Below are 13028 nucleotides of genomic sequence, written 5' to 3'. Positions count from 1 at the left end.
CTCTCTTCCTCCTAAGAACTATAAGCTTTCCCTGTGAAAAGAGAATGTGCTCTTTATTCATATACCTTTTCCTTTAACCCTTTCATTTTCTCTGCCTCCAATATTTTCACTCACTCTCAACTTCCTTTTCTCTTCTATTGCAGCTTATTTTTCAGCTCTACATTTACTTAGTTTAGCATTCACATCCTGGACTAACAGCCAGAGCTCTTGATTTCTGACACTTTGGTACAGCCAGATTTTAATTTCTTATTGTTTATTGTCATTTTGCAGATGTTGAGTTACATTTTGGGACACATTCCTCTTTAAAATTAAATAGACCCCAAGTTTTGCTCACATAATTAGTAATCCACTTATTGATTGTCTCAGCCATTATTTACCTATGCACTGTTGCATGTAGTTGGCGAGTCCTCCATGAAATCTAGCTGTCTAAGATCCTGGACAAGCCCCCAAAAGGTAAGGATGTTTTCAGTACCTCAACTAGAGACAGAGGTTACCTTATGAACCCCGTAAAGCAGACAATCAATTCTTGCTGTAGCGAACAAAAACCACTGCTAATTCCAGCTTTCAGATCCAAGAAACAGTTTTATTTCAGCATAGGGACAGAATGCCACACTGAGGCATGTTCAGCCATTGATCTGACTGAATACATACAGACAAGGGTTGTACATAAACAAATACCTGTACACCCTTTTATACCCAAGGTGACACCCTACTTTCTAACAACCCTCTTCTCTGTTTTGTTACATAATATTAGCAATATTTATGACCAAATGAAAGATTACACATTATACACTAGGTTATGTAATGTGTTTATCTACTTATTAGCAATAACAAAACTATTAATTTTAATATTTGACAGAGACTTTGTTTACCCTGATTATATTTGGCTGGGTCATCATGACCTTTCACTGTATCTTCATCTTTGTAACCTCATCCACGTCCTGAACCCAAATCAGGGACATTTCAAGAGTTGAACAACAGGATACATTGTAAGCCAAAAACATTGTTTTGGACTCCTTCTCAAAAAAAAGTTATTCATAGGTCTGATGAATCAAACTAAAGTAGGCCTCCATTTATATTGATTATGTACTTTCCTATATATGTATTACTAGCTAACGTGTGATATACATGTAACTCATTAAATACACTTAGGCTCTTACCATTTTACATGAGGTAAGTTCACCTAATCACTTTCTCATGTCATTACACCTTTATCCACTCTTGTTAATTCACTTCATAAATAAGCACATTTCTTACCAAGACACATTCCCTATCCCCACCTCAGCTTGCTGGAATGGAACCTGAAACACTCCATGGTTTCCAGGGCATGGGAGTTTGGACCATAGGTCAATGGGAGCTTTCATACTGAATTTGGGCCTTTCAGATAGGGTTCCACTAGCAAAAAAAAAAGTCTACACAGGAGCCTGGTGTTTGCTTGAAGTGATTGGTTTACATAGATTCCAGAAGCACTTAAAGCTACTATTTGTCCTTTTGCATTATGGTTTTTATAGTAATTTCAAGTAAGCTAGTGTAGACAGCGTGTCCCCAATACAGAGAATTAGCAATGGGAAAGTATAAGTGATTCAACCAGGTTTTGCACTCAAAGGGATGGGGCTGCTGCTTATAAAAGGTAGGCATTAGGCATACTTAACAGGGACTGTGGAGTAGGGTTTGTTGTCTACAGATGAAGCAGTCTAATAGCAGAAAACACATGGCAATTGCTACATCTGACAAGGATAATGTGGAGGGGTCCCCAGTGAAACCACAGAGAACAAGATTGAGCACGAGAAGTGACCAAGTATTGGCTAGTTGGACCTAATTGCCCTCTAGTAGAAGAATGGAATAGGAGCAGGACCCAGGTACTAAGCCTAAGGACCCCCATGCGATAAGGTTATTGGACTGTCCCGAGGTGCCAAGTTGGGAATCGCTCTGTTCAATGCTGATTATAACTGACTGACTAAGCCATTGTACCTTAGGCCTTGGCAACCTTTCCCGTGGGCCGACTTTGAAAAGAATCCTTTTGTTTGAGCCATGGTCTGAGTGTTTATTGGGGACCCACGAGGTGTTAAAGACTATGGGGCCTAGTGATTGAAGTGCCTCAGTGCTTGTTTCTTTGTTGTGGTACAATTAACCTATTTGAAAAGGATTCAAGTATTAACATTCCAGTGACCTCATCTTTAGGGACAATTACATGTACAATAATGATAGAAAAGGAGAAGATTATCTTTAGGACAGAGTCAATCTCAGCTGAATTTCCAAGCTTTTACCAAGTTAGACACAGATCTTTAATGTGGTTTTTGATGTAGGACTAAAGGCTACTTTAATTTAGGAAGTGTTATGACTATAACATTTTATTTTTTGTTTATATATCCTCTCGTAATATTCATAAACACTGTTCCGGTGTGTTTCTGATTATTTCATCAGTGCAGTGAAAGACTGGAATGTCTAACAAATCATAAAATGCAACAGCTGTTTTAACAGTGCTGTGCTCTTTTTAAAAATCCTAACCTTAGATTAACATTATTCATTGTTGTTTATCAAAAGCAAATTACAGTCTATATGGGTACACAGGGAAATCAAATGTCAGCCTCTAAAGTATCACTGTTCCATTTAAAGGTTAGATCTTGTCTTAATGGGATAACTGGGATGCCACGCATGATATTACATTTCTGGAATCCCTTCAATTTGCTACTGCAAATCTTGCATTCTGACCATTTTTTTTCTGACAGACACACATATCAGACTGTTGTTTGGTGGAGGAAGTTAATTGCTTCCCTATGTGCTTCTCCATCCACTGAAAAAATAGAAGCTATAAAAAGAGGTTCTTGTTTACTTGTTTTTTATTTTTATCTGATGGTAACTGGATAAAATATTATGTAAAAATATGACATTTATCCATTTGGAATTATTGTTTGTACTCTAATTTGACGGAAATTTAAACTGAAAAAACCCACAAACCAATACATACTATAGTATTAGAAACTGCAAAAAACTAAAAGGTGGAGAAAGTTGAAGCTTGCTAGCCCTTTATCGGTTATTTAATGAAAACATGACATTTACAGACCCTTTTGTTTTTTCCATCACTATCCAATATAGTATAAGCTGTATTTTGAAACTTCAACCTGGGAAGCAGTGACTATGAGAGGGTAGAGTTCAGGATCCTGACGAAAGGAAGAATGGAGAAGAGCAGAATACAGACCCTGGACTTCAGAAAAGCAGACTGACTCCCTCAAGGAGCTGATAGGCAGGATGCCCTGGGAGGCTAATATGAGGTGGAAAGGATTCTAAGAGAGCTGGCTGAATTTTAAAGAAATCTTATTGAGGGTGCAGGAACAAACCATCCCAATATGCAGAAAGAAGAGCAAAAATGGCAGGTGACCAGCATGGCTTAACAAAAGAGTCTTTGAGGAGCTTAAACACAAAAAGGAAGTTTACAAGAAGTGGAAGCTTGGTCAGATGACCAGGGAGAAGTATAAAAATACTGCTTGAGTATGCAGGCGTGGAATCAGGAAGGGCAAAGTACAACTGGAGTTGCAGCTAGCAAGGGAGGTGAAGGCTAACAAGAAGGGTTTCTACAGGTATGTTAGGAACAAGAAGGAGGTCAGAGGGAGCGGGGGCCCCCTTACAGAATGGGGGAGGCAACCTAGTGACAGATGATGTGAAAAAAAGCAGAAGTACTTAATGCTTTTTTGCCTCTGTCTTCACAGACAAGGTAAGTTCCCGGATTACTGCACTGGGCATCACAGAATGGGGAGGAGGTTAGCAGTCCTCAGTGCTGAAAGAACAGGTTCAGGACAATTTAGAAAAGCTGGACATGCACAAGTCCATGGGGCCAGATGCAATACATCCTAGGATGCTGAGAGAGTTGGCTGATGTAACTGCAGAGCCATTGGCCATTATCTTTGAAAAATCGTGCCGATTGGGGAAGTCCTGGATGATTGGAAAAAGGCAATATATAGTGCCCATGTTCAAAAAGGGAAGGAGGAGGATCTAGGGAACTACAGACCAGTCAGCCTCACTTCAGTGCCTGGAAAAATCATGGAGCAGGTCCTCAAGGATTCCATTTTGAGGCACTTGGAAGAGAGGAAGGTGATTAGAGAGTCAGCATGGATTCGCCAAGGGCAAGTCATGACTGACCAACCTGATTGCCTTCTATGATGAGATGACTGGCTCTGTGGATGTGGGGAAAGTGGTGGACATGATATACCTTGACTGTAGCAAAGCTTTTGATAGGATCTCCCACAGTATTATCGTCAGCAAGTAAAAGAAGTATGGATTGGATGAATGGACTATGGGTGGATGGAAGATGGATAGAAAGCTAGCCAGATCATCAGGCTCAACAGGTAGTGGTGAACGGCTCAATCTCTAGTTGGCAGCTGGTAATAAGCAGAGTGCCCTGGGGATTGGTCATGGGGCTGGTTTTGTTCAACATCCTCATTAACGCTCTAGAGGAGGGTGGATTGCACCCTCAGCCAGTTTGCAGATTACACTAAAATGGGGAAGTGATAGATACGGTGGAGTGTAGGGATAGGGTACAGAATGACCTAGACAAATTGGAGAGTTGGGCAAAAAGAAATCTGATGAGGTTCAACAAAGGCAAGTGCAGACTCCTGTACTTTGGACAGAAGAATCCCAAATGCTGCTACAGACTGGGGACTGACTGGCTAGGCAGCAGTTCGTCAGAAAAGGACCTGGGGGTTACAGTGGACAAGAAGCTGGATATGAGTCAGTGTGCCCTTATTGCCAAGAAGGCTAATGGCTTATTATGTTGCATTAGTAGGAGCGTTGCCTGCAGGTTGAGGGATGTGATTATTCCCCTCTATTCAGCACTGGTGAGGCCACATTTGGAGTACTGTGTCCAGGTTTGGGCCCCCTGCTATAGAAAGGATGTGGACAAGTTGGAAAGAATCCAGCGGAGGGCCACAAAAACTATTAGGGGGCTGGAGCACAAGACTTGAGAGGCTGAGGGAACTAGGTTTGTTTAGTCTTCAGAAGAGAAGAATGAAGGGGGATTTGATAGCAGCCTTTAACTACCTGAAATGGGGATCCAGGGAGGATGGAGCTAGGCTGTTCTCAATGGTGGTAGATGACAGAACTAGGAGCAATGGTCTCATGCTGCAATGGGGGAGGTCTAGGTTGGATATTAGGAAAAACGTTTTCACCAGGAGGGTGGTGAAACACTGGAATGGGTTACTTAGAGAGGTGGTGGAATCTCCATCCTTGAGGTTTAAGGTGCAGCTTGACAAAGCCCTGGCTGGGATGGTTTAGTTGGGGTTGGTCCTGCTTTGAGAGGGGGGTGGATTAGATGACCTCCTGAGATCCTTTCCAACCCTAGTCTTCTAGGATTTAATATTTGGTTAACCACATGCTCTTTAACATGGCTTTTCAATGACATTTATAATGACGATTAAAAAAACATTTTAGATTGTGTTTAGATTTAGTTATGGGTTGGATTAAAGGTGGGGAGTGTAACAGATAACTGAAACAGCACAAACCGAAACACAAGCACATGGCAAGGTTTGGACAAAAGCTGAACCATGTGGCCCAAGGGTTTTCCTGGGAACTTATATAGCCAATGCAGGAGCTAAGGCACAAATTAGTAGAGCTGTAAGAGAGAAGTAGAAGAAAACCAAGGACACAGTGAAAAAAGCACTGGTGAAAAAGCTAAACAAGTGAGTTTTGGGGCAGAGTGCTGGAGAGAAAGGCTTAGAACCCTTAGCAAAGAAACTCTTGCTGTTTGATGGAGTCCGTTATCTCTTCAATACAATATTGTTTATTTACAAAGAATGTCACCAAGTCCTGTTTCCCTGGACACAGCAGGAATCAGTTTCTCCTCCTGATTGAAACAGTCTTCAGGACTCTGAAAATTGGCTAACCTTTCAGTTAAAAAAGGGATATTATATTAAAAACAATAGTGAGCAAATGATTAGGTCTTCATATGGACCTTCTGGGTGCTGCAATGAGGCTGTGGGTATCCCCAGGGGGCGAATTATCCTTTCAGTCTTATCACTCTCAGGGAAGGGTTGAGAGGCATAGCCCCAAAGTGTTCAATAACAAAAAAGGAAATTGAACTCAGTACTGGGCCATCCCCAAGTCTTCCAGGTGGGGTGGAGAGGGAGAAATTCCTGCCTTTTCCTTTGGCCTTGGTGCCCAAACAGTCTGTTTCAAGTTTTGCCCATTCCTTGGGGTCTTACTGTTCCTTCCCAGTGTCTGCTCCTGAAGCTCCCTGTGACCCGTCCCGTGCCCGGGATAGCCACCTGAAAATACCAAGGTCAGGGCAGGCTGCAAATGGAGAGCAGATTCTCCCAGCACTGATGGGTGACACTGAAGTCAGGCTTCCTAACCAGCCACAAACTGCACTTCTGAAGCCCCACAGAAGCCAGTGTACAAATAGACCAGTTATATAAACTCTATGCTCTTTTCTAAAAAGGTTCCCACTGACCCCAAAGGGTCAGCCACAATACCAGCTCAATATAAGTTTGGATCTTACCTAAAATACCACGCTGCCAGCCAATCCTTTAGTAACTAAAACTAAAGGTTTATTGTCAAAAGAAAGAAATAAACTATAAGAGAAATGTTAAAGGGTCAAAGCAAATCAGATACATACAAATGATTGAAAGTTAATATACATCCAGTTTCTGGGAGAATTGTGGAGTTGCAGGCTTGTACAGTTCCTCTGGTATACATCCAGTACCTGGATGGGTCTTAGTCCTTTGGTTCAGTTGCAAAATGAATTGATCCAGAGGCAGGTATGTGTCTGTAGCGGAACAGGAACAAAGACAAAATGGTTTCTGTGACTTGGCCTTATATACCCTCTGGCCTTGGCCATGCTGTCTTGTGGAATGTTACAAGAACTAAAATAGAGTCCAGAGTCACATGGGCCAATCCTGGTAACTCTTCAGGTATGCCTTTAGTTTCTTCCTGGGCCTCTTGCATCTATGAGTGTCTTAATGGGCTATTAAGCAGGGTATTATCCTGCTGCCATCCTATCTGGGGTGTTGCCCAGGCAGCACAATTTGAAATACAGATCTCAAATATATCTATAACTTCCATTTCATATATTACACATGAACATAAGTATTATCATCTGACTTAGCATATTATAATCTTTGTAAGAGTACCTGACATGGCATATCTCACATGAATTATGATTTTGACACACTGATGTTAACTAATATGACAAATGATCTCCCTGCCCCCCTCCCCCCATCTACCCAGCATGACAGTCCCTTTATGTAGATGGAAAGAGCTCCTTCCTCTTTCTTTGCCAGTCAGCCCTGAACTGAGCCAAGCGCTCTTCTTTTATTCCCCCTCCAGATTTGGCATTGGCTGCACGTATAGCAGGGTGGGGCTAGCAGGTCCCACAAGCCCTCTTTACACCCTTCTCTGCTGATGTGGGACCTCTCTATCTTATCACACATCCCTCATAGGACCCCATTTATACCCCTTCCCTTTTGGCTCTTCCTCAGGAAAAAACCTCAAACCATTCAGGTGGACTCACCTGGCCCTCTGTTGGGCATAGAAGGGCTGGAGGGACAGGTACTACCTCATAATTCAGGGGTTGGTGTTCTTCATGTCATGGAGCCAATGGGACATGGCATGGTCAGTGACTAAGATGAAATGATTGCTAAGTAGTAGCACAATGAGTCTATTGCCCACTTCTCTGCCAACACCTTTTTCAATTACAGACTAAGTCTTCTCTGAGGAATAATTTTCTAGTAAGAGAAGCAGGATTTTCACTTTCCAATACCTGGGACAAGACAGCCTGTCACAACCAGGACAGGGGCCATCAGACCTAGTGGTTGGAGGAGTCAGGTACCAGGGAGGTCAGAGTCCAGGATAGGCAGAGGACAAAGTCAGGTGTCAGGAGGCAGGCAGGATCATGTTACTTGAAGGCAAGTAATAAGAAAACCTGATCCCTGGGCTGAAACACCCAAAGGTGAGCCTCTTTATGACAGGCTGATTCCTGGCTGCTCTGGGCAGGTAGAAGGTTTTCCCTAGTGAATTAATCTGAAGCTTTGAGTGTCTCCCAGAGATCAAAATATACTGTACCACATTATCAGCCTGCAAGGACCATGCTTCCCACACCTCCCAAATGAAGGCTAAAATTCCTTGTGGCTGTCTCCTGTAAAGTAGCTTCAATGGTGAGACACCCACTGCTCTTCAATAAAGCTGGAGACCATCAGGGACTTCATAGGTTTCTCCACAGTTAGATGAATGGGACATGGAGGAAAGGTTTCATGTCTCCATGTACTCATTTTAGAATGATGGCACCCTGGGGTGACCCAGTATTTGGGACCAAAAAGCTCAGCACCAGGGTTTAAGCACATCCCAAGTCCCCGAGGCCCACTACTTCTGTCCCATTCCCGTTACAGAACCTTGCCTGGAGGTTTTGAGGGATGACGTGGCATCATCATCACCAGGCCCCATCTTTGTAAGCCTGACAGGATTAGGGGCCACTGCTGAACTGAGGCTCGCTGGCCCTGGTGTAGCAGGAGGCTGTAGTACCATGACCAGCAGTAGTACCAGCTGCTGTTGTTGCTCCTCAGGGGCTAGATTGTGGATTAGCTGCTGCTGGTTTGCCAGTTGCTGGAAGAGTTGCTGTTGTTGGTATTGCAGATGCTACTTGGCCATCCATTTTAGCAACTGAGCCATACCCATCCAGCTTGAGGCAACAGATGTGGACATTTGCTTTAAGGCATCACCCTTGCTTTCTTTCTTTTTTTTTGGAGGTTTGACTGATTTCCTTCTGCAGGAACTAGCTCATTGCTTGTATTTGCCACCAAATTTGAAGTGGTGTGGCTGGAGCAGCACGTCTTTGTGGCCCTTCTGTGTGCCCTGATGTGGCTGTGGATCTCCCCAGCAGGAGTGGGAGGGAAGGAGTCTTCATCTGTGTCCACTGAGGCAGGCTCCAGCCCACCAGCTAATTGTACCTTAAATCTTATCCCCTTTTGGTGCGGTTGAGGGGCTCAGCCTCAAAATGTTCTACAACAAAATAAGCAAACTTGACAATCGCTCCACTGGTGGGAGGGTAGTGCTGCCCCTTTCTTCAGGTTTGGTTCCCAATCATAGAATATTAGTGTTGGAAGAGACCTCAGGAAGTCATCTAGTCCAACTCCCTGCTCAAAGCAGAACTAACCTCAGCTAAATCATCCCTGCCAGGGCTTGGTCAAGCCGCAGCTTAAAAACCTCTAGAGATGGAGATTCCACCACCTCCCTAGGTAACCCATTCCAGTGCTTCACCATCCTCCTAGTGAAAAACGTTTTCCTAATATCCAACCTAGACTTCCCCTGCTGCAACTTGAGACCATTGCTCGTAGTTCTGTCATCTACTACCACTGAGAACAGCCTAGCTCCATCCTCCCTGGAACCCCGTTTCAGGTAGTTAAGGCTGCTGTCAAATCCCCCTTCATTCTTCTCTTCTGCAGAAGAAACAAGCCTAGTTCCCTCAGTCTCTCCTCTCAAGTCTTGTGCTCCAGCCCCCTAATCATTTTTGTTGCCCTCCTCTGGACTCTCTCCAACTTGTCCACATCCTTTTTGTAGTGGGGGCCCCAAAAACTAGACAATATGCCAAATGTGGCCTCACGAATGCCAAATAGAGGGGAATAATCACTTCCCTTGATCTACTGGCAATGCTCCTACTAATGTAGCCCAATATGCTATTAGCCTTCTTGGCAACCAGGGCACGCTGCTGACTCATATCCAGCTTTTTATCCACTGTAACCCCCAGGTCCTTTTCTCTATTGCAAGTGATGCTTGTTCCTTGGGATCTTGCTGTTCCTCCCCTATGGCTGCTCCGGCTAGCAGGCCTGTTACGCAACTCTGCAAGTGAAGCTCCTTCAGGCAGAGAGGGAGAACTCCATCCTTTGAAACTGTAGCTCAAAGTGCACTATGGAACTTTTAGTTCATGTCAGCAGGTTCCACACAGGCATCTGGAGCACTGTAGATTTACATGGTGCCATGCACTAACTCTTCGTATAGACTTGTCCTCAAAAACTCACTTCTCTTGAGAACCCCATGCCACAGCCATAATCTGTAATCTCCAGGTTGATTTTCTCCTTTAGTGCTGACCAGATTGAACAGATCTGAAAATTCTATGTAGATTCAAGATTAAAATTAGAATTCCTTGTGTTTGAACTTTAGTATTAATTCTGTCAGTGTCCTTTATTTGCTTGGCACAGAACAAACATATAGGAAGATAGTGCTTCCCCAGTGACCTTACACGCTACAACTATTTAAACAAAACAAAAAACAAAAACAAAAACAAAAAAAATCAGACAAAGGGCAAAGGAAAAGGATACAAACAAGTAATGTGGTCAGGGTGATAATTGGTGTATATCTTGTTAGTTTCATTTAAAAAAAATATATAAAAATAAAATTTGTTATTTATATTATAAAGCAACACAACCAAAATGTTGGAAGTTGCCAATGATTACAGCTGGCTCCATTTTGGGTGCCCAACTTGAGACCTATTAGAGGGGTCTGATTTTTAACGATGCTGACCACTTTCAATTCTCCTTGACTTCCACTGGAGCTGTGAGTGCCCAGCACTGCTGAAAAAGCAAGTCCAAAAGGTATCTCAAGTCGGGCACTCAAAACTCAGGCCACTTATGGCTATTTTGACCGTGGTTTTTTTTTTTTTTTGGGCAAGTGGGGAAGTAGGGGAAAGTAGGGGGGGAAGGAGATGGAGAGAAGATACTCACTGAGGATGAAGAGGAGATGAAGGGAATGATCGTATAAGGAGGACTTGGGTAAAGGGAGAGAAATATGGCCCAGAAGGGAACTATGGCTACATCTCCATATGCTTTGTCTCCTTTCCTCACAGTACATGGATTCTGTACACAGCAATAGTAGTGTATCCACAGTTAGCTTGCACTGCACCTGGGAGAAATAACATTTGCTCATCCACTTCTGCAACTTGCATGCTTTTATGAAGGAGTGTCATGAGACATCTCCTGCCGGCTATCCTGGTGATTAGTTCTGCCAGCTTGCATTTTCCCTCTGGTGTTGTCTTCTCCATCTTGTCTCTCTCTACTGCTCAGCTTACTCCTTGGTCTGCAGCTTCCTTTCTGTGTCTTGGGCCTCCACCTAATTCACTAAAGTCCTCCCTTTCCAGGGAATTCAGTCTTTCCAGACCTGCTGTCCAGCTCCCACACCCTTGTCACTCCCCACTGGCTGGTAGGAGAATCCAGGGACCCTATATCAAACAACCTTATACAGTTTTACCTCTTGCTGCTGTTTTCCTGGACATCTTTCTGCAACTCTGGCTCCTCCCCTTTAGGTTTGCCAACCTCCAACACTCTCCATTCAGGCAGTGACTACCACCTACTTCCCTGCAGTCTTTCACAACAGCCCCCAGCTAGCTGGCTTTATACAGGCCCTGCCTGTTCATGCACAGGTGAGCCTGTCCTTAATTAGCTGCCTCCACTCTAAATCTCCCCTGCTTGCAGCCTACTTAGCTGATTGGGCCCACCTGGCATAATTTAGCTCTCCCAGGGCTAGTAGTTCACCCTATCACAAGGAGAGAGAAAAGAGATGAAGTTTCTCAAACTTTTTGTTCCTTTAAAGAACAGGAGGGGCTTTACTTGTCTTTTGTAGAGCTCTCTCCAAAGCTACAGAAATATAGATTTGTAAGTGTTAGTCTTTTTGTAGTTTTCAAAATAGCCATTATCAGTAGAAACTGAGGCCAAAATATTCAAATCTGGGTGTCTAAAGTTAAGTTCTTAAGTTCATAATACTGTAATTCTAAATAAAAATGATCTGATTTTCAGAGGTGTTGAGCACTGCCAGCTCCCAATTACTTGGAAAATTTTGGCCCAAAAGAACATTTGGATTAAAATATCAGCTAAAAGGCTTTAACTCGTTTCTTTTTCCTCATGACAATGAAGAGTTGGGGAAGGCCTACCACAATTCTGTCTTGAAAAGCTCACAGAATTCAGGGTCAAATTCTGCTCTTGGTTAGACCAGGGTAAATTTGGACAAATTACTGGCAGCAACAAAGCTAGTCCAATTTTACACCTTTGTAGTGAACAATATTAATGCATTTCAGCAACACTCCTAAACTTTTCAGTTTGTTATTGAAGCTTAGACAGCAGCCTTCTTTGGAAGTAGCTGTGAGCTGGAAAACCAATCTGTGAGCTGACACAAAAATGAGCACATCAAGCAAATAAATCTGCAGCACATCTATACGGTAAAGAAAAAAGATCTTAGGAAACAAATAGCTCTTAACTAGTGTAGAAATTAATCAGGCCAAGCTGTGCAACCATTCACATAGAGGCATCAGAATGATACTAAATAACCTAGCCTGCAATAGCTGAACTGGATATAGTATAACCTACAGTGAATAAAGATGTCTTAATGCTCTGCAGCTGGCAACTGTTACCTAAGAGTGATGCTGACTGAACTCCAGGAACAAACTGAATGGTTTGGGTGGGCTTATGAGTGTACATTTTTGTCTTTGTTTCTCTCAAAGGAAAACATTGCTTTTATTCTGAAGCCATGTTAATACGCAATAACTGGAAAAAACTTACTAATGAACAGAAATGCTGAAAATCTTTGATGGCTCATTTTAAATATTTCTTTGGGTGCAAACTCTGAATGCACTGCAATGTGAAGGATAACAAGGAGAGAAAGAGACTGTAAATGTTTCATTCACCTCTAAAGGGGCTTTATTTCATCCACTTCTTTAGGCTGGTAGCATGACTAACCTGAAAAAGCAAAAGAGGAGGTGGGGGTAGGGATGGAAGCTGTTCAAAGCTGGCATCAGTCACATAGGTGATGGGACTGAAGCTCAGGCTGAGAAGATAAATGAAGAAAAAAATGATAAATGCATCTTTATTAGGATTCTCTTAAAATTTCATTTCTTCTTCATGAGTGATTCATTGGTTTCCTTCCTGATTCTCAGGTCATCTTAATAAGCATCTGAAAAACTTTCACTCTGTAATAAAAGGAAATAAGGCTTGAAATCTCATTTCATAAATCATAACTGACATCCTAAGTATGCTGAACTACCAGAGCTTTTTTTTCAC

General features: G+C 42.8%; 1 long non-coding RNA gene across 1 annotated transcript; it reads right to left on the bottom strand.

Moving 5' to 3' along the window:
- Positions 1 to 9887: 9887 nt before the first annotated feature.
- LOC137143076 (uncharacterized) lies at positions 9888 to 11206 on the bottom strand. Its single transcript, XR_010917102.1, has 2 exons — positions 10704 to 11206; positions 9888 to 10094 (listed from the first exon to the last, which is right to left on the bottom strand). It is a non-coding gene; the product is annotated as an uncharacterized lncRNA (long non-coding RNA).
- Positions 11207 to 13028: the final 1822 nt, after the last annotated feature.

This window comes from Emydura macquarii, unplaced genomic scaffold, assembly GCF_026122565.2.
Source record: "Emydura macquarii macquarii isolate MOO-44397 ecotype Brisbane River unplaced genomic scaffold, CSIRO-AGI_Emac_v2 contig_3295, whole genome shotgun sequence".
Taxonomy (NCBI): domain Eukaryota; kingdom Metazoa; phylum Chordata; order Testudines; family Chelidae; genus Emydura; species Emydura macquarii.
This window is presented reverse-complemented; position numbering and strand designations above follow the sequence as displayed.